Here is a 20,760-nt window from a genome sequence, read left to right as displayed (position 1 = left end):
CACACATTAAATCTCTCTAGCACGCAACTTTTTCCCAATATTTACAGGAGAGGGATCACTCGTGCAACTCGATCATTTTTGACTCAGGAAAAACCCTGAAAAACTTCTTGACAGAACGGGATAACTCCCAAACAAGTCATGAAAATTAAGAGGAGCTTGTTATTAAAACAGGTGTGGCATCTGTGGTGTGGGTTCACAAATGTCAACAACACAGAGCAGAAAAATTTAATATGCAAACTGTTGCAAGCCGATATTGACTCATAATACAAGGACTTTGTTTACCTCCTTAAATGAAGCCAAAAGATGCACTCCACAGGATTCTAAAAATGTTTCATCATTTTGAATGTCGCTTTGGATAAAAGCCTCTGCTAAATCAATAAATGTACATGCATTAATTCAGTCATAGTTTTTTGCAAGAAGTGTTTATATTTATTTAATATTTACTTTCTGCAGGAAGTGTTTACATAATTTTGGATATTTTCTGCAAGTGTTTTTTTTTTGGATTTAAATTTTTTTGCATTGCTTTGGGAAGATTCTTGAGAAAATGTATAATAATAAATTGGTTAGATCCAGACTTGATGCCCAATGTAAAATCTAGGTCCCAAAGCAAAACCAGTTGAGATCCACTGATGTAGTGTTGTTAGTTGTGGAATATCTATGTTCTCCTAAATAGTTTTATATTATCTGTTTGTATTTATGTTTCTGCGTTGAGGTATTTAATTATTTGACAGTTACTACAGATATCTGGGCTCCCAGAGCCCTTCAACTGTCAAAAGCCCCCTGTAAATAAACACACACATAAAAAGGCGGACATGAATAATTTATCTGTAATGATTCTAAGGTTGTTTTAAGCTATTCCTCCCATTGATGCGCTTAAATACTGGTCCATCGTTGCAGGCTTGTGGATGCATGCATAACAGCACCGTTGCTGAATGTTTTTTTAATGTTCAAAACGCGGTAAAGCTGTTCACATATTTGGGCTTCTCTTTCGTTGCTGCCTAGAGAGAGACCGCACGATCGCTTCATTCATTGGGTCACCTTTTCATTAGATTAGATTACTTAGGCCTGGAAAACATTAGATTGTAATGGGCTGGTGAGCAGCTCACAGGCAGAGCTTGAGTGCTTGAGAACACTGCCAAAAAATTTGCTGAAATATGTTACTGGAATAAAGCAATCCTCCCCCATCACTTCTGAATGTAGGAGTGGTGAGATGCAAATATTTTAAATTATTGTGGTTTGAAGTCTAGGCTTTTAATCATTTATAATGCAAAGTGATAGCTATTTTTGTATAGAAGATTATCTTAAAGCTTGTTAAAAAACTTTCACCTATCCCATCTTAATATGCAGAGACAGCTCTAAGTAAGCCATTTGTTGATTGATTTTCCAGAAAGTCTAAACACTGTTGCTCTGTGGTGTTTGTTTGGGCATCCCAATTTGCTTTACACTGCAACAATGACCAATGGCATTCGAATGTAGTGTTCTGCAAACTTGTCATAACAATCATTATTTTTGCAATTCTGTTTGGTTACGCTAGTGGTGCAGAAGTTTATCACTTCAGCTTTAAGCCTTTTTTATATTGCTTATGAAATGTCCTGCCTGTAGGACACTCCCAACGAGGTCAAGAATTTGTTTTGCTTTCTTTTTCTTTTGTAACCTCTGAAGTATTTTGTCAGCATGAGTGCATGTGTTTGTTTATTTGCGTGCACACCCTATCTGTTCCGCGTTCAGTCCACCCCAGCCCCTCTGATTTAGTGGTCTCGGTTTGTAAGGCGTTCTGGGAGGGCCTGATTACCCATACACAGGAAGTCAGAGGTGGGAGAGGTCCCACCAGAGTTCCATGTAAAAAGACTGGTATTCTTGATAAAGACTCACTCGTGCTACACGCAACAGGCATATCCCTCTCGCATCTGCCCTGACTGTCATTGGAAACGGTACCAGAAAGGTAAGATCACTGTTGGTCGTTTAAAGATTTGATTCGACCAAGGAAGGGTTGTTTAGGTCTCTGGTGTGATTCCATTTGAAATACTTCTGAATGGATGGAGAAAGAATGATTTTACACTGCTGTGTGCTCGCTTGCTTTTGGTGAGTTACTTGCATATAAAAACCTTGCATTTCTGCCAAGCTGTATTGGTACATCCTGGTTCAAGTTGTTTTCCTCAGCTGAGGCAGTGCATCTTTAGGGTGGCATCTTGTAAGGGAGTCTAGTCACTGCCTTGGTGCATTAGACTTTTCTTTTCTAATGTATTTGTAGATTTGTGGGTTATCAAATGGAGCTGCACCTTGAAGACTAAACCTAAACAGTTCAAGTTTTTCTCCTGTTTAAATAAGTTAATTTTGAAAGCTTGTTTGATGTTTAAATAATGGCAAACTGAGCTTTTTGAAAATAGTGTCTTTGCATTGTATTGTGAACGAGGAAATTGGAAATATATGAAAGCGACGACGTATTTGTTGTCATGTGACGCAGTCATATGATCCATTCAACCCAAAACAATTAAGATGGCGGCCCATGTTGTATCCGCATTGTTGTGCCTGCTATTCACTTTGATAGCATTGTTAAAGATACATGTTACTTTCACAATGCATTCCTTCAAAGGCGACAGGAAGTTGCTGTCCGGCGATGCAACACGAGGACAACTGCATTTCAGACCGTACATTGGAATGGTGATTTTTCGCATGCGCAGAAAGGGGATTTAAGAGTTTTCATACGTTTTAGTGTGAAACTTTTGTTAAACGGCAGTGTGGACAGAGCATTTCAAAACTGAAAAATCTTTTTTCAAATGTGTCTGGATTAACGTGGACATAGCCTTAATCTCACCAAATCTCGCAGTTACAATTGAGTCTACTGCGGGAAGCTGTGGATATGTCATTGAGGTGTTGGTTGAGAAATTATGGCATGTGCTTTTAGGCAAAGCCAAGTGTGGCAATACTTGCAATATTTGGATTCTTTTTGAATTCTACTCTATCGGTAATCGGTTCTTGTTAAAGTCATGCATACCAATGAATGAGGATCCACATTTATGGTGTACTATCAGACTAGTATGTGCATACTTGTTTGAAACCTCTGAACACCGGCAGAGCGCATTTTCTAAAAACCCATTTCTCACCAATTGTTTATCTGTATAAGAAAATATGAAATGATAAAAATGTGAGCCTTTATGAAGACTTCTATGTAAGCTGTGAGTGCAAATGTTTTTTGCTGTTATACTGTACTCTTGTTTTTCTTTTATTAATGCATATTGTTCATTTGATTTGTTTTACAAATGCATTTTTTTGTAGAAGTTAGCTTATTTTGAAACCATTCTTGGTAACTTCTCTGAATAAAACAAAATATACATTTCACATACATGTCATACTTGTGCTTTGTAACTAACTTTTCATTTACTAGTAATTGATTTCTCGTTCTTTTTTGGGTTAGAATAATCCACACTACAAAATTACTCTATAATGCCCATACCTAGTTCTAAGTCTATTATTTGAATTATTCACAACCTTGATGATGATTTGGTGAGGTACCGTTGGAAAATATTATTATTTTCTTTTTTTTTTTTTCTCTCTCAGTGCTGTAAAGTTTGGAGGTCACCAAAATCTGTTCCCATTTGGTGTAGAAACGATTTCAGTTACGATGTTGCTTAGTTTGGGTAAGGACTGACCTGGCTGCTCTTGTATTACAGGGCTCCAGACTAAAATAAAATGACTAAGGAGCCATTGACTCCTGAACAAAACATTTGGAAGCCAATTGGCTGTTTTAGTTGCCACATCACAGAATTGCTCAATTTAGATTGTGGTTCAAAAACAAGATAGAAAGCCAAAGAAAACACAGCTGATAACTCATTAATCGAGTATTTAATATATTTACTGCATAGTTGAGTGCACACATATGCATTCCCCTTTTTCTCCTAAGTTTTCAGACCCCTTTCAGAATTTATACAAATATAAGAGGTAAAAGATCTTTTTGTTATTTATTTACTACTACCCTTCAAAATCTACATGTATTTCCATAAAGTATAATATGCATATAGTAGTGTGTGGCCTTCTTCAGCATCAGTGAATGTTTGCACCTTGTGTTGTTGATGAGTCCCTCGATGGTCCTAAGTAACAAAAGCTGAATTATAAAGCTTAATTATAAACAAGCCAAAATACACATGGGGCTAGTTGTGAACTCACTGAAGGCTGATTCACTGAGAATGTGACTAATTCAAACTGCTAACCTGAGCTCCTGAGTTCAAATGATCTCTTGTTAGGTGATTCATTATTAAGATCCAGTTCAAAAGAGTAATTTGTTTGCGAAACAAATATCATGGCTTGCGCTGTGTTTGTTGTTGCGTGGATCCAGCGTTCATCAACAGAAAGGGTGAAAGGTGGCACGTGACACACTGGCGCTTTAAAGATTTATTCAATAACTCACAATATGATATCTGCCAAATCCGCATATGAAAGCACATATCCCGACTTTTGCCAGTGGCGACTAGATTTTAAATTATTGTCGCTATCATTTATTTTTGGTTGCATTTGTGACCATTTTAGTCACAGTCTGTAGCCCTGTAGTAGTTGTTTAGAAATAGCATCAGACCTTATTAGTTGTAAAACTAGTAACAGGTGGTTGTTGATTTTGATAGAACTGGTGGCATGTATATTATGTATAAGGGAAAGTGTTTTTTAAAAGCTGGGGCTGGTCACCATTTTTTTATTAGGTTATCACCTTATTTGTTCGTCTTTTTGCCTTCACCAGGTGATTTTGTTAAAAATTGATTTTTCTCCCCTTTTCTCCTCACACTGAAATGCCCAAATCCCAATGCGCTCTAGGTCCTCATGGTGGCGTAGTGACTCGCCTCAATCCGTGTGACGGTGGACGAATTTCAGTTGCCTCCGCGTCTGAGACCAGCAAGCTGCGTATCTTTTCACGTGGCTTGTTGTGCGCGCTACTGTGGAGACATGGCGCATGTGGAGGCTTCACGCTATTCTCCGCGACATTCATGCACAACTCACCTCCACTCACCCCACCGAGAGCGAGAACCACATTATAGCAACCACGAGGAGGTTACCCCATGTGACTCTACCCTCCCTAGCAACCGGGCCAATTTGGTTGCCTAGGAGACCTGGATTCGATCTTGCGACTCCAGGGGTGGTAGTCAGCGTATTTACTTGCTGAGCTAGCTAGGCCCCCCAAAAAGGTATCCCAATCGAAATGAAGATGGAAAGGGTTTGAGATTTTATCAGTTGAGTGTAGCAAGAAAGACCTTGGGAACTGTTCTTGCCTCCTCATCAATACTGTGTATGTTTTTATAAGAAGTGTCGGCACATCCATTCATTCCGCAAGGCCAGCAGTGCCTTTCAGAACACTGGCTTTTGAAGCCATTACAAAGGTGCAAGATATGGGTGGTGAATTAAAGATCATCTCCTCCGTGCCATACATGATGACAGATGACGAAGTGCCATTGTGACAAGAGGAAGGCGCACAACTTGCCCATCAATATCCATCACAAATGCAACAGCAATGTTTTTTTTTATTTGATATTTATTCATATTGGTATATTATAGGTAATCAGTTCTCTCCCAGCTAATTCTGTGAATTATTATATTTATATGTAACGTATTATGTTTAATAATTATTTCATCATTTTAGACACATTTAAGCTTTTTTTTTTTTTTTTAATGAACAAATCTATGTATTTAATCAATAAATATAATATTATATTGCATTTATTATGTTTTGTTACAAGTTATTTTTTATTTCATAATTTGTCAAAATTGAAAGGTATTTACATTGATTTGTTGAACACATGCTAAAAACTGGTAATACCTCTTTAAGGGAGTCCTGCATTTCTGTAAATAGTGTAAATTTAGTTGCATAGCTCAAAATCTGGTTGCAAATGCGTTTTCCTCTCATTGTAGTGGAGGGTTGCACATACAGTAAAAGATCATTCTTGGGATTTAGGAAACGTTATAATTCAAATGATGATCACGATGCTTCTGAAAATAAATATTTTTACCCACCCCTACTGTTTTACTAGAACTGTTGGTCCAACACAGAAGATCATTTGTAGCTTCCCTCCTTCCAGTCTTCCAATCTTCAAGCACCATGTTAGTAAGTCAAGGTGGCCAAAAACTGTGACGCTCCAGAGTGAATCTCCTTCAACAGCAGTATTGTGCCCTTACAGCATTAGGGACAAACAATGATTTGCATGCTTGTAACATGAATTTAAAACCGTTACAACCATGTAACCATGCTCTGAATGCTTAGTAGAGACTGTACTGAGACTTAATTCACAGTCCGATCCTAGAACTGTTATGCAACCTTAATCTACCAAGGAAATTGTATGATGGTCTTTCTAAAAAGCTTTAAACTTTATTGTTTTATAAAGATACTGGCTGACTTAAAGTATATTTAATTTGAAATCTGCCACATGCTTGTTTATATCAAAAAGTTTTAGCAAGGTATTTGGTGTGGAACCTGTTTCGACTGACCATGTACTTCGGTTCATTGGAGTAGTAAAAAACCTTTTCAAACATTGGTGAGCACCTAGGGACACTTGTGTCTGGGGGATCTGGGGTTTGGTTCATGTAAACACATTCAAAACTGTTGTTGATTAATTGTAATTTGTGGTGTTGGAACAGCTTTTAAGGTTCTATTATGAATGAAGAAAACATTTTGCAAACATACTGCAATTCAAAAGAGAATAAGTGTGTGAAAGCAGACCGGAGAGAGTGTGAGGGTGTACAATCAAATTTGAGTTTGGACTCAAGTTGGCAAACATGCTAACTGTGAAAACAACATCACATATTTTGTCTTTGTTATGCTAGATAAGAATCTAGGTAAGAATTAACCTTGGATGGCTTCTTGCAACAGACACTAAAGAGGTTAGACCCCAATCATGTGAAAGCTAAATGGAAGCCACAAAGTGGTTTACTGAAGTCACTCGTTCAAAACCGTACGTGGAAAATGGGAGAAAAGAGAAGTACTGTAAAATCAGTGCCTCTCAATTCTCTTTTTGGAATATTTCTAGTTTGAGATGGAGAATAAAAAAAACAAGTATAACAAGCGTGCCACTTTACGGTGCGCTTGCAATCCAGTTGTGCTGTACTATTTTGTTTATTTATAGATTTATTTATGATGTACGATGGGGTCAAATTTAAAATATATACATTAAGATACTGAAGATACTTTTTGTTAACAAATTTATATATGTTTGTGTAACATTTGCACACATAAAACTATGCATATAAACAAAAGCATTTGAAATGTATAAGTTTTAAAATGCTAAATTCCAATATGTATGGAATTTTAACAGGAAAAGAAGTGAATCCTGTATCTCTTGACCCCCAGAAATTGGACTGAAATATATGCAAATGTATGCAGTTTTTTGTTTGTTAGTATTACTCAATTTAAGACTCTGGGTTTTGAATAATTTAAGCAAAGCTTTAATGTCAAGTAAGTGGGTAGTTCTTTGGTCATTTCTATCCTGCCTGTGGGTTTTTTCAGTTACTATTTTGGCATGTTCATAGTTTGCAAGTTTTTAATTCACTCCACATCAAATTTCTTTCTTAATGATCCTTAAGAGTTCTTGCATGAAAATAAATATGTCGTCTTTAGTAGACCAAGCCCCACTTCTTGTAATTTTTGTACCTGTCATGTTAGTCATCTGTAGTAGTATATTTTTTGGTCTATTTGAAGTGTCTAGCCATTATTTTCTCTAATCTCTCTGCTGGAAGTATAGAATGTGATGGTTGTTTTTTTTTTTTCTCTCTCTCTCTCTCTCTCTCTCTCTCTCTCTCTCTCTCTCTCTCTCTCTCTCTCTCTCTCTCTCTCTCTCTCTCTCTCACACTCTGTCTCTTGCTCATGCTTTTAAGTGCTGACTAGTGAGAGCCATTAAGGCTAACAAAGCACCATCAAGCACAAAGTTTGTTTGCATCGTGCTTATTCCAATATGATGCTTCTGAGATCACAGAACAAGAAAGACTTTTTCTGAAACACAAATGTTGCAGATTTACAGTCAAAGACTTGTTTCTGTTTAAACCACTTTAAACTGGTTTAATACCAGCCTGTGGTGTTAATGTTTTTTCTTCCATATGTTGTTTCTGGCTTTTTATAAGAATTTCTAACAGCGTGGATAAATGTTTTGTCACAGCATTACAATAAAAACACTACAATCAAAGCAAATCTGCACACTCCCCATTCCGTTGAGCTCCCCTAAGAAAAAGTTAACAAGTCAAATGGGTAAGAGTCTTTGGGTTCTACACTGGAACCAAAACCCAATATAGAACATATAAAAGGCTGTCATGACTATGAAATTTGGGCTGATAAGGAATTCTCAAAAATCAACTATGATTGACGATTTAATTATTTGTTCATGTCAGTTGCAATTAGGGGTGCACGATTTTGACCAGAATATAAAAACAAAATTGTAAATTATATTCACCCTTTGCTATATTGAAAACACTACAACTAAACATTATATGATGTTTTACCTTGGGAAGTTCATTGTTTATTTTTAATGTGCAGTCATTTCAAATCAAATGATTTAAGACTAATAACAATTAGATGAGTTGAAATAACAAGGTGATGTGAAACAGGAGATGTTAAACAGGTGAGGCAATTGTGTCATACTACTGTATAAAGAGCCTTGTCCTTCAAGAGCAAGGATAGTTCAAGACTTGTCAATTTGCCAAGAGTTGCTTCAGCAAATGATCCAGCACTTTGAGAATAATGTACCCCAAAGAAAAATTGGAAGGATTTTGAGCATTTCACCCTCTACAGTGCACAATATAGTTAAAAGTTTCAAGGAATCAGGTCAAATCTCTGTGCGTAAAGGGCAAGACGAAAACCACCTCTGAATGCATGTGATCTCTGATCCATCAGACATCACTGTCTTAAAAAACATAATTCATCTGTAATGGATATCATGAACATGGGCTTGGGGTTACTTTAGTAAATCTTTGTTAGTCAACACCATTCGCCGCTGCATCCACAGATGCAAGTTAAGACTTTAATATGCAAAGCAGAAGCCCTACATCAGCACTGCCCAGAAGTGCTGCCGACTTATCTGGGCTCAGTCTCATCTTAGATGGAAAGTAGAACAGTGGAACTGTTTTTTGGTTCAAAGAGTACACATTTAAAAAAGTTTTTGTTTTAAAACAGCTGTAATGTTATCCGGGCCAAAGAGGAAAATGACCACCTACGGTCTAAAAGCCAGTGTCTGTATGGGCCAAGGGTGTGTCAGTGCCCATGGCATGGGTAACTTTCACTGTGAGAACACCATGAATGCAGATGGAGCAACAGATACTGCCATCTAGCACTGCTTTTTTCCAGGGACAACATCAAACCACATACTGCCTGGATTACAAGTGAGCAGAGAGTGTGGGTGCTAGATTGGCCTACCTGCAGTCCTGACCATCTCCAATTGATAATGTGTGGCGCATTATGAAGCACACCATACGGCAATGAAGACCCCGTACAATTGTGCAGCTGAAGACCTACATAATGGATGAATGGGGGAAAATTTCACTTTTTAAACTTTACAAACTTGTGTCCTAAGTGCCCAAATGCTTAAGCGTTATTAGAACAAATTATGTTTCGCAGTGGAAAACACTCGACTGTCCCAACTTTTCTGGATTGCATTGCAATCATCTGATTTGAAGTTACTGTACATTTAAAAAAAAAATAAATATATATATATATATATATATATATATATATATATATATATATATATATATATATATATATATATTTCATGTTTAAAAATATCATGTTTAGTTGTATTGCTTTCATTATAGCAAAGGGTGAATATGTAATTTACAAATCACTCATTTGTTTTTATTAGCATTTTTCATGCTGTCCCAACTTTTTCGGTATATATTGTATTATATATTGTACTTGGGATTGAAAAATAAAGAGTGGCGTTGATGAGTTTGCAGGTGTGTGTATGAAATTGGTCTTACTGATAATAATTTGTGTCAAATTTAACGAGAAAATTGCAATATGATCTCCGTGGTACTGCAGAGTTTTAAACCGCCTCCTGAGTTGCTGGGAGTCGTAGATGTGTACCTACCTTTATAAAAAAATATTGTTTAGATTTTTAGTCATGTCAGGTGTTCAATCCCCTTTACCACTCACACTTTACCATAGTTGTGCTAAGGAATATGTTTGAAGAGACAAAGACTATTGTGCGACAAGCAATCCTATTTATATTTGAAAAAAGGTGATATATCACTAATCATCTGGAAAGATTTCTGATTATTGATGCGTGAAAACACTGGAACCCAGTGAACTTGAATATTATGTAATATTTAAATATAGTAATATTATATACATTATTTTAGGGCAAAGCACTGAATGTGTGGAGGCCCTATTGTTCTTCTAAGGATAATTAGGGCCAAGCACTGAAAGTGTGGATGCCCAATTGTTCTTTTAAGGATTATTATTATAAGGGCCCAAGCACTGAATGTAAAACAGGAGGTTCCTTATATCTAAATGTGTTTATTGTATGATTTTTATAAAAATTCAGCTATATGTTTGGTAATGGAGGTTGATCACATTTATGCGGCTATTATGGGTCATGGTCATAGCGCCCCCGACTTGCAGCAGGAAGTACGGCTATTTTAACAGACTTTGAAATAGCCCTCTTATGTTTACATGAATTGCTTAAAAATTCTTTAGAATAATGTCAAGACACTGCTGATATAAAATTGTAAAGGTATATTTGATATCTTATTGCATTGCCATGGTAACAGTGTTTAATTGTTATTCCTTTTTTCCTATATTTGGGTGCTTTTGAGTAACACAACAGAATAACTGGCTAGTAAAGCAATGAGTTCTAAAGCATGAAGAGTTTGTGTGTAGCTGAGTTTACATTAACAGCAGCTGAATAATGTTCTCCTTCTCCTCTGCCCACATATACCTGGTGCCATGGGTGTATTATTTGTATTTGCGTGTTTACTTGTAACTGCCGATCATATCTGAAATTAAACAAAAGAGAAGTTAATTACATTAATGATAATAACAATTTCATTCTTTTAATAAACTTTAGTCCACTTTACTTCACAATGTTGTTTTTTTTTAACCCAGACAACATGAATATTAATTTATAGTAACATGATGAATGTTAGAATATTATCAAGTTTCACAAATGTGCAAAATGGAATATTGCAATGTAGTATTCCAGTCATGGAAAAGTCATGGAAAATGAGAAAAATACCTAAATGTTCTGGACAATATAACGGTTTCACTGTGTTGCTACAAAAAAAAAAAAAAATTTATAATAATAATAATATATGTAATATATACATTTTATTCATAGCAGTTGTAAGTGGAGGGTGTTATTTTGCTGCTGTTGTTTTTGACAACTGCATCTGCTCTGTTTTGGTCTCAATTAAGCTCATTTAGTGTCTTTGGAGTTTGGGTTTTAGAAAAAGTGTCCGTGGCTAATCCAACTGCTCAGTTTGTGGAAAAACTGTAATGGCTAATATCGCTTAAAACACCTTTAAGGCAAATATTTATGTCTGAATGCACAATTAATCAATGTTTTTTAGTAAACAATATGTAAAGGTAAATAATTGTTTTAAGCAACTCTGTATCATTTTATATTAAATATTAAAGGGCATATCAATAAAGATGATTACATCTCATTCTCCCTTTCTTTCATTTAGTGAATAAACGAGGGAAAAATGCCTTCATTATTTGTAACTAGATTTTTATTCAATGCCTTTTAAATATTGAATTTACTTGGCTTCAATGGCTGTTTGAATGAATATATATATATATATATATATATATATATATATATATATATATATATATATATATATATATATATATATATATATGATATATATTAAATATTGTCAGTAGGCTAAAAAATATTGAGATATAATATCACCCAGTAGTTGCTGTTCTGATTTTTCTTTTATTAACTGAAAAGTATATGTTGTGTGCCAAGTACTTAAAACATTAGCGAAGTATCTCTCTCATGTTTGTTATTTTTCAAATGAGTCGAGGAAGAAATAGGGAAAGAACTTAGATTACCTTTTTTTATAATACAAATCTAAAGCATCATTATAGAGTAATGAATCCATGCACTGTTGTTGTTAATAACTAGACAAGTGGCAGGTGTGACCCAACCTGGGCTCTGCCCTGACCTGTCGCAGACAGCGTATTATTGGTAGAAAGGCATCTCGACACACCCCTCTCTTTGCAAGTAAATTGTAACTGCGACACATGCATACTTGCACATGCGCTCATACTGTATGTAATTTCTGTGACCAAACCTGATAGCCCACACCTGCTCTTATTTCCCACATCTAGCTGCAAAACAATTTGGATCTGAGTAGTGATTGTAAACATCATGTTAACAAACAACCACAAGCGTAGAAACTGACAGCAGGCCAATTTCACCATAACCTACATATATACTGTGACCCCAAAAAGTATTTGGACATTTTAGCCACACTTTAAAACTTATAAATGTCTTTGCATTATATAGGGTCACAGGGTATATTTAAATATGTTATATTTAGGTCACAGACCCCTGTGTAATAGGGATGTATGATATATCGGTGGGCAATATATTATTGCCCAATAACCAGGAAAATCAAAATATTATCACGCCGATAATGTATTTATTGCCAATATTTGTGGGAAATTGCACATTGTTTTTTACAGTACAGCACTGCAATTAAAGCAAGTCCCAAAACAATCTACCATGGTTCATAGATCTTGATAAAAGTTTCAAATAGTAACATGAAATGGTTAAAAACATTAGTTTGTGAGTGAAACGAAGGTGCTTGTTGTATATTACAAGTTGAGACTTTTAGAACTCTATTTTTTAGACTATCCGATCTCTATAATGTTACCTATTCCCATTTTGATTGTTGTACTCACATTTCATAAGTTATACAGTGGAACTGTCACAGTTGAGCACTGTAATAAGCGTCAGTGGAACACACAAAGCACCGTTGCACACACAGTCTTGCTGCTATCATAAATATTACACCATGCATATAGAGTTTAGGGTTTGTATTGTGTGATTTGTTATTTTTATGTTCGTTACATGCTGTTTATCACCTCATTTTGGTTTAATGCGTTATTATAGCTGTTTAAAGTTCATAATTCTCTCTATGTGAGTGAGTCAACAGGATTACCGGAAACACTCCTATAAATGGGCTCCATAGAATTTGTGCAAGTGCATTTTCATTTATTTCTCATCCAAATCAGCATACATTTGTTTTATGGGCATATTTCTAGTTAATGTTACATAATGTTAATCAGCCAAACTTTAAAAAGCAGCAAGTCCAAAATTCTAAGCTTTCACATGACACATTTTTCAAATGAGAAGCTTTTAATGAATTAGCTAGCAATTACAGGTTAAAGGATTAAAAATGTTAACTTTTTTTAAATATCGGTTCGGTATTGGCCGCAATGAGCTGTGAATTATCGTATCAGCCCAGAAATTCCATATCGGTTCATCCTATGGTTGCCACAGTGTACGTGTTACCAGTTTTACTCGGTATAAGGGACAAACACCAGTGTGAAAGTTTATACTGGGTTAAAGGGCGAAGAAAACATTGCGAATGGAACTTCCAATATCAGTACAATAGCCTAAAGAATAGAATAGCCTTAAATAAAAAATTGTTTTACCTAATGTAGAGTTTGCGACCCATGAAAAATGCCAGATGTTCTTTACCAATGTATCAAATTACACAGCCAGCAATGTATCGGTCATTGACAGAAGACGTTTAATTGCAGGTTGCAAATATAATGAGCATGGTGGTTAACTGTAGGACATCTCTGATTCGGAATGACACAAGAAATGCTGTTAGACACACAGACGTTGATGATGTAATTGGATATTGTGATATTTGTTTTTGATAAAATATGAACATATTTCTTGCATATCATCCAGCCCTTGGAGTGTACAAAACAAATTATTCACACACATTCAAAGTCATTACCCTTCCAAAGCAGCTAAACTGGGTCTTGGGATGAAAGGTAATGAAACTCCAACATTAAACCTGCATCAACCCACAATAAGTGATGTATTTGTCTGGACAACTAAATACCCAACTGTTAGGCCATGATGGAAAGAATACACAGATGAAGTAGGTTCGTTGCCAAAGAGATATTGCCATCACAACTGTTGAAAAGCCACACATTTTAATTGCACTTTTTTCAGTTTTTTTCATTTGAATTTTGTTAAAATATAAAAATTAAGTTAAAAGTTTGAAATCAAGCTGCCTTGTGTTATTGTGTAGGCTACTGCTTAATGAAAATTACCCCATAGTACCACTTAGCTTCCAACCAACGGTAATACTGGTGTTTGAACGTGAACACCACACCGCTGTGAAAATTATAATATCATGTCTAGTCTAGTGCATCCCTACTTTTTAAAATGAAGACCCCTGTTTTAATGATCAAACAATAGATTTAATGTTCAAAATTCAAAAGACATGCAGTTGGACAAAGTTTGTGTTTTCAGACCGTGTTATGGTTGGGTTACTCACCTAAAAGACCTGTGTGAACTGAAGGGAAATGGACTTCATCTACGTAAAATTACTTTCACACCAGTTAGTTCTAAGTAAAGATCTGCTGTAGCATTATTTGTTTGCAGATACCACTTGTTTATGCATTTAGTAATGCAATGCAATGACATTTGGACATTTTTAAGTCTGACTTTAGTATCCAAATACTTTACGGGGACTTAACTTTATCATTGTATCCGCTGGAGGTCACTCATGCAGTGCCGTCCTGTTAGATCACACTATACATTTGCCAGTTTAAATGTTTAAGATTAGCTTTGTTCTGACAGTCAAAGCACATTGAAATGAGTGTGCTTTGCATGTGCCTTTGTTAGCACTGACTACCATACTGTGCACAGTATGACCTAAAGACAGGGCTGCAGCATGATGAGATGGATGGGAATAATGCTTGAGTGGATGATGTCATGCAGAGAGGGCTTAGAGAGCCTGTAGATAGCGAGGGGGGGAAGTGCCGCATGCATGTCTTCATGTCTGGACAGGCCAGTTCTATTAATATGCATGTCGCTGTCATCCTGCTGGTTACTAGCCCTTCTGTTCAAACCCACTGGGCTGTACCCTCTTATGGTTATTAAGTTAAGATCTGGTCAGATTCTGTGTTATGAAGGAATGACCAAGGAACTCAAAAGTTAAATACTGCTTATTCAGCAATGTGTTAGTGTGTGTGCATCAAGTGAGCATGCAACAACTTGATTGTGACATCAAGTTGTGTCCCAATACAGTTCCATAATTGTTTATTGTACAAATGTAACAAAAATGCATTTGTAATTTAAGATGTGACCATGAAATGTAAAGGCTTAACATTATGAACATTTATTAACATGACGTAAGCTAAATAGTAACAAATGGAACAAACACCTGGATCAAATATTGTATTAGTATTAGCCATTTAGCTATAACCATATTAGCCAAACCTGCATTTTTGGATCAAGAGAGACCAGTTGGTCTAGCACTGATCTAACAATTAGGTAAATAAGTAACAATTGTTTCAGCCCTGATTTGAACCTAGAAGTTGTTCCATAAATCAAATTTCACGCTCACACTTTGTGCCCCCTTAAAGAAATTGTCCAGATTTAGGCTGGAAAGTTACTTTTCAAATGCATGCGAACGCACACCAGAGTGCTTTTCCAATGCATTGACAACATGCGGCCCAGTTGAACGTCCTTAATTTGCAGTCTTGCGTTTCTGTGGTGGTAACAAACCTAACTTTTCACTCAGCAATATTCTAGTCAAACATTTGCTCTGCCATTATAGTAGTTGACTTGAAAGAGAAAACTCACAATTTTCAGTTTACGCTACTACTCACTATGCCGTCCCTTGTGGCAACGTTGAGAATGCAATGTATACTTGCATTGTTGTGAATTGCAGTCTGACACATTTAAGAACGTAATGACGCATGAAATCGGGCTTGTGTAACTAGAAGTGTTTACTTGTAGGCATAGAATATTTTTCAGGCTTCGTACCCACCCACTCACTAAAGACAGTTCTCATATTTTGCCATTTTTTTATTCAAGTGGTTCTTATTTTCACAAGCAAAGCTGATCTGAGGTCTGCTTTTAGCAGTTTTGATATTTCTCAACATGTCATCGTGTTACTTTTGTATTTCTTTTACAGTATTTGAACACAGAATGCAAACAAGTCCTTTCACTTGCCTATGATCCCACCCAACAAATACCTCTCCATCTGTAAAGTGCACACTATGTGTCTATAAGAGTGTTTTGAACACACATATGGCATACAGCGCTCTTCAGTGTACTGTCAGTATGGAGTGGTTTTGGCAGGCAGATGCGAGCATGTCGCGGTTCCTCGGTCTCTGAGCGATATCACACTTACAAATGATCCAACTGTCAGTTCTCTCACTCCCTCCAGCTCTGGTCTCCTTAGAGACCACTGGTCTAATCTGTGCTGTCTTGTAGTGTTCACAAATACTGAATCATCTCAACTGTCACATACTGGTGGGTGATATGTATGATAATGTATTGGAAAAAGTATATTTCCAAGATTTTGGATATAGTAATATTTTTAACACATATAACAATGTGTGAAGAAATCATGTGGGAGCAAAACAGCTTTGCAGTATGAGAAGTATTTGTTTTTGGTTATGTTTGACAACACTAACTGGGTTTCCATTCAAATGAAGGTGAAGTAAATGGGACAGAAATACATTATATTACTGTTGCATAACACACACCTATTCCTAAAAATAATAATGATAATTAAGTTTTATATTAAAATAATAAACTCCCACAGTATTTAGTATTATGTTCTACTATTTTTTAGTATTGCAATATTCAGCTGGCTTCCAAAAAATTAGTGGAAAGTAGTTTTTGCACACCTTGTTGATTCACAATGATGTTTTAGTAAAAATATATGAAGGTAAATAAAAAGTTTTATTAAGCTACAATTTATAATTGTATATGGAATATAAATATAAATGTGCATAATGATGACAATGATTAGCCCTTGTGTTCATTTAGTAAAAAACTGTGGGGAATCATGCATCATTATTTTTAAATAGATTTTTAATTAATGCCTGTAAAATATTGAATTTACTAGGCAGCAATGATTGTTTGAACGAGAAAATTATTCTTCTCATTTAAAAAATAAAATCTCTTTTGAAGCATTTCAGTGCATTTGCATCGTCGAGATATATAATATCAAATCATCAATAGGCTGAAAAATGTAAAGATATAATTTTTTAAGCCATAATGCCCAGCCCATTGCCATAAGCATCTCATTTCCATGTCTCACTTACTGTATAAAAAAAGCCCAACAATAAAATATCCCTGACAACATCACCTTCAAACATGAACGATAGCAGTGTGCTGGAGCGAGACACAAATCATGGGTGCTCTGAACTGGCAAAGTCGCTTGAGGTGGAGAAGAAGAGATGTGTAGGCTCAAGCCGGCAACAAATTAACCGTGGTCTATCCCGTCATCACTGGATCGGCATCAGCTTTCCCAGAAAGAAAGCAGAAAGCGAAGCGCTTTGGGTGTCATGTGCTCGCAGTTATCACAATCAATCTCAACAAGCACTGCGTGCCTGAAAGTGATAAATGAGAATGATAGCAGAGTGCTGGAGAGATGCAAGGCCCAAGCCAGCAAGAAATTGTCCTCAATCTCTCCTTGCTCTATATCCTGACCTTGTGTGCCGCCTCCTGGCAGTTCATCGTAAGCAGCAGAAGCATTAAAGCAGGTGGAGATGGGAACGACTTTGGCTATCAGAACAAAAGCGAGTCGAGAGTAAATTTATCTGAATTTCATGTGTTCACAATGAACGTTATCAGTCTCAACAAGTGCTGCTTATATAAATCGGCACTCGTGCCCTTCAGACAGAGGGATATATCACTAGTTTTTTCATGTGCTTGTGGAAACATTTGCAAAACATCATCTTTATAAAGACACTGTTGAGGTAAAGACTCTTTTAGTTTCTTTTCACTGAAAGAAACACACAATACAACACAATGCACAAAATAAAATACAGTGTTAAGTGTTAAAAAGATATGCTGTTCGTCAGAGCAGCCAGGGAGGTAGAAATAATTTGCTCATTATTAAAGGTGCTGTAAGATTTCTTTTTTTTTTTTTTTCATGGAAAGTCGTTAGAAATCTCATCTGTCTCTGAGAGCACTAGACTTTTAAGGCCGCAAACAAAAAATGCTTTCTCTTATGCTTTCTGCCAGTCGATTATTTTGCGCATTCTCATAGTTTTGTAATGCAGCGAATTAAGGATTAATGCCATTTTTTGGCCAGGTTGTTTATAACAGTTGTCAGTTGAGGGCACTATTATGCTGCTGTTGTTTTTGACAACCGAAAATTGCATAATAGAACCTTAAAGGTGTGCCGTTTCAACAAAGATTCCGATGTTCAGAGTGCTAGAGAGAAATTCTAAACCCTGAAAAGAGAAATTCTGTTGTGCTTCGGTTTATATGCCCGTGATGACGCCTGCTTCAGATGCGGAGTGTCAATTGCCATCTGTCAATAGATTGCTGTGATTCAAAAGGGCTTCAGCGATCATCACACTTGGGAGAAGTTTCCCATATCAGCAGGTACTAGAGCTGCAACTAACGATTATTTTGAAAATGGATTATTAGAATGATTATTCGGCGCTTATTGCAACGATTAATCATTAGCACTTAACCGATTATTCAGCTTGTGCCTCAACTTAAAGGTTGTATTAAACATGCTTACTAACAATAAAGAGGACAAAATCATCTTTTAAAAATACCTCTAAATGACTTAAAAGGGGAAAAATACTTTTTATTACGTTTAATTCAGTAAAGAAATTCACTGTAAAAGAAACATATTTTTATCAAGATTTTTAAAATCCTTAAAACAAGATTAATTTTACATACAAGATATTTAGAATTACTTTAAGAGAATGTGTCTTAAATATAAGTGTATTTTGTACATAAGTGTATTTTTTTATTATTTTATAATTCTGTGAGTGCGGTAAAGACAAAATATACTTATGTTCAAGATCTATTCTCTAAAAGCAATTCTAAATGTGTTATATGCTGCTTCTCAGGTGAATGCATCTTATTTTAAAGGATTTGTTTTAGATATTTTATATTCAACATTCCCAGATAACAATTTTTTATTCACAGTATAGTTCCTAAAGTAAATGTACGTTGTTTTAAATTAGATATTTTAATCGGAAAACAAGCCAAAACAAATCATAAATGTATTTTGCTTCAGTGAATAATGGGGCGAAGACTTGCCTCTCGTCTCTCTTAATAAGAGAGCATTTGTTTTTTGTGAGTTAAAGATGGATTGAAGTGAACAAAGCTGCCTATTGCCAGTTGTCTTCACGATAAGAAATGCACTGTGACATATATTATGATTCAATAAGTCGTGAGCCATTGCATTATAATCTAGCTTTAGCAAGTGCATGCTCGAGGGATGAGCGTCCCCACGTCAGAGAGTGTCTCAGCCGGGTGCAGTTTCAGTCTCTCCCCCTCAGATCGGGACATTCGCGCAACTCATAGAAGAGGCGCTGACCGCACAGAGAAATGGCAGTTTTGAAGTTTGTAGTTATTTACATGACCTGCTTCCATATTATTTGAACTTTATTAAAGCTATAACGCATTAAAACTGCATTTAAGATGTAACACCGGAGTGTTTCCTTTAAAGAGATCCGACTCCACTTATTCCATAAAGAGAGTGCTTCTGTATTTACTTATTTGGATTTTTTTTATAATTCCCTCAAACTTTGTGATCTATTTCACCTGAAGCTGTTTGGAAAGTTTAGAGTGCACCTGGACTGTGATCTGTGTAATTCTTCCTCTCCTCAATCAGGCACAAACTGCAGTGCTGCTCTCACGCGTCATCATTACAGTTTAATGTGATCTCATATTACGTTAAATGATACCAAACAACTATTTGACAATGAACATTTTTGTCGACAATTTTTTATTGTTGTCGATAACGTTGACTAATCGTTTCGGCCCTATCAGGTACTTACACAGCCTAGAAGTGACTGACTTGAAATGGAAAGTATTTTAACATTTAGAGGAAATTACACACTGCTGCTTTAAGTTGTTGTAAGTTAACCTAACAGCCTTAAACCAAGTTCCTACCCGAAAAATGCCTTATGCAGGACTCTTAATGGTGTGAAACAAGTACTTCCATGACTAAATGTACTGAGTCTCAGACAATTCAAGTAAAAAAAAATCTGATGTTGAGAGTGGTTAGAAGGGATGTGTGGAGTGGGGACCTCATTCTGTCTTGTAGTTTTTGAGCCCTTATCAGACAGGACAGAAACATTTAAGACTATGCATGTCCAGATGTCCCAGAAAGCCCATTTTGATTGTGCACATTATTTAAAATATGTTATGCACTTGTTGTATAAGGCATGAGAGGGAAATAAGTGCTGATGCATTGACAGATTGTCTCGCATTGCTTGACATTATTTAGAAATATTGTTTATTTCCAATTGCTTTTTCCTTGTTGAGCCTGATTGTGTCAATTATCCGCAGAGAGACTAACCAGTTAGTGATTCAGTTCAGATGGTATTCCCCTATAGTTTGAGCCTCAATGGCATCTCTGTTAAGCCAAGACAGTGACAGTGTGGCCCTATGCTTCTGTATGCATCACTTGTGTGTGTGTGTGTGTGTGTGTGTGTGTGTGTGTGTGTGTGTGTGTGTGTGTGTGTGTGTGTGTGGCAAACAGCTGCTGCCACACTTGGAAGGGCCTCTTCAATTTCGTCCTACACTGTCCCCACTCCCTCTCCCT

At 36.2% G+C, this 20,760-nt stretch overlaps 1 protein-coding gene across 7 annotated transcripts in view; it reads left to right on the top strand.

Annotated features, from left to right (window-relative positions):
• The window catches only part of LOC127644021 (GRB2-associated-binding protein 1-like), a 120,203-nt gene that overhangs the window by 48,717 nt on the left and 50,726 nt on the right, over nucleotides 1–20,760 (top strand). The window contains exon 1 of one of the 7 annotated variants that reach the window (XM_052127018.1): nucleotides 1,826–1,942. The exons of the other annotated variants lie outside the window; for them this stretch is intronic. The gene's annotated coding sequence lies outside the window, so the exon portion shown is untranslated. Of the gene's footprint in view, nucleotides 1–1,825; nucleotides 1,943–20,760 lie in introns of those variants that run through there. 7 annotated transcript variants of the gene reach the window in all.

This window comes from Xyrauchen texanus, chromosome 5, assembly GCF_025860055.1.
Source record: "Xyrauchen texanus isolate HMW12.3.18 chromosome 5, RBS_HiC_50CHRs, whole genome shotgun sequence".
Taxonomy (NCBI): Eukaryota; Metazoa; Chordata; class Actinopteri; order Cypriniformes; family Catostomidae; genus Xyrauchen; species Xyrauchen texanus.
The sequence above is the reverse complement of the archived record's forward strand: the minus strand, read 5'-3'. Positions and strand labels throughout refer to the sequence as shown.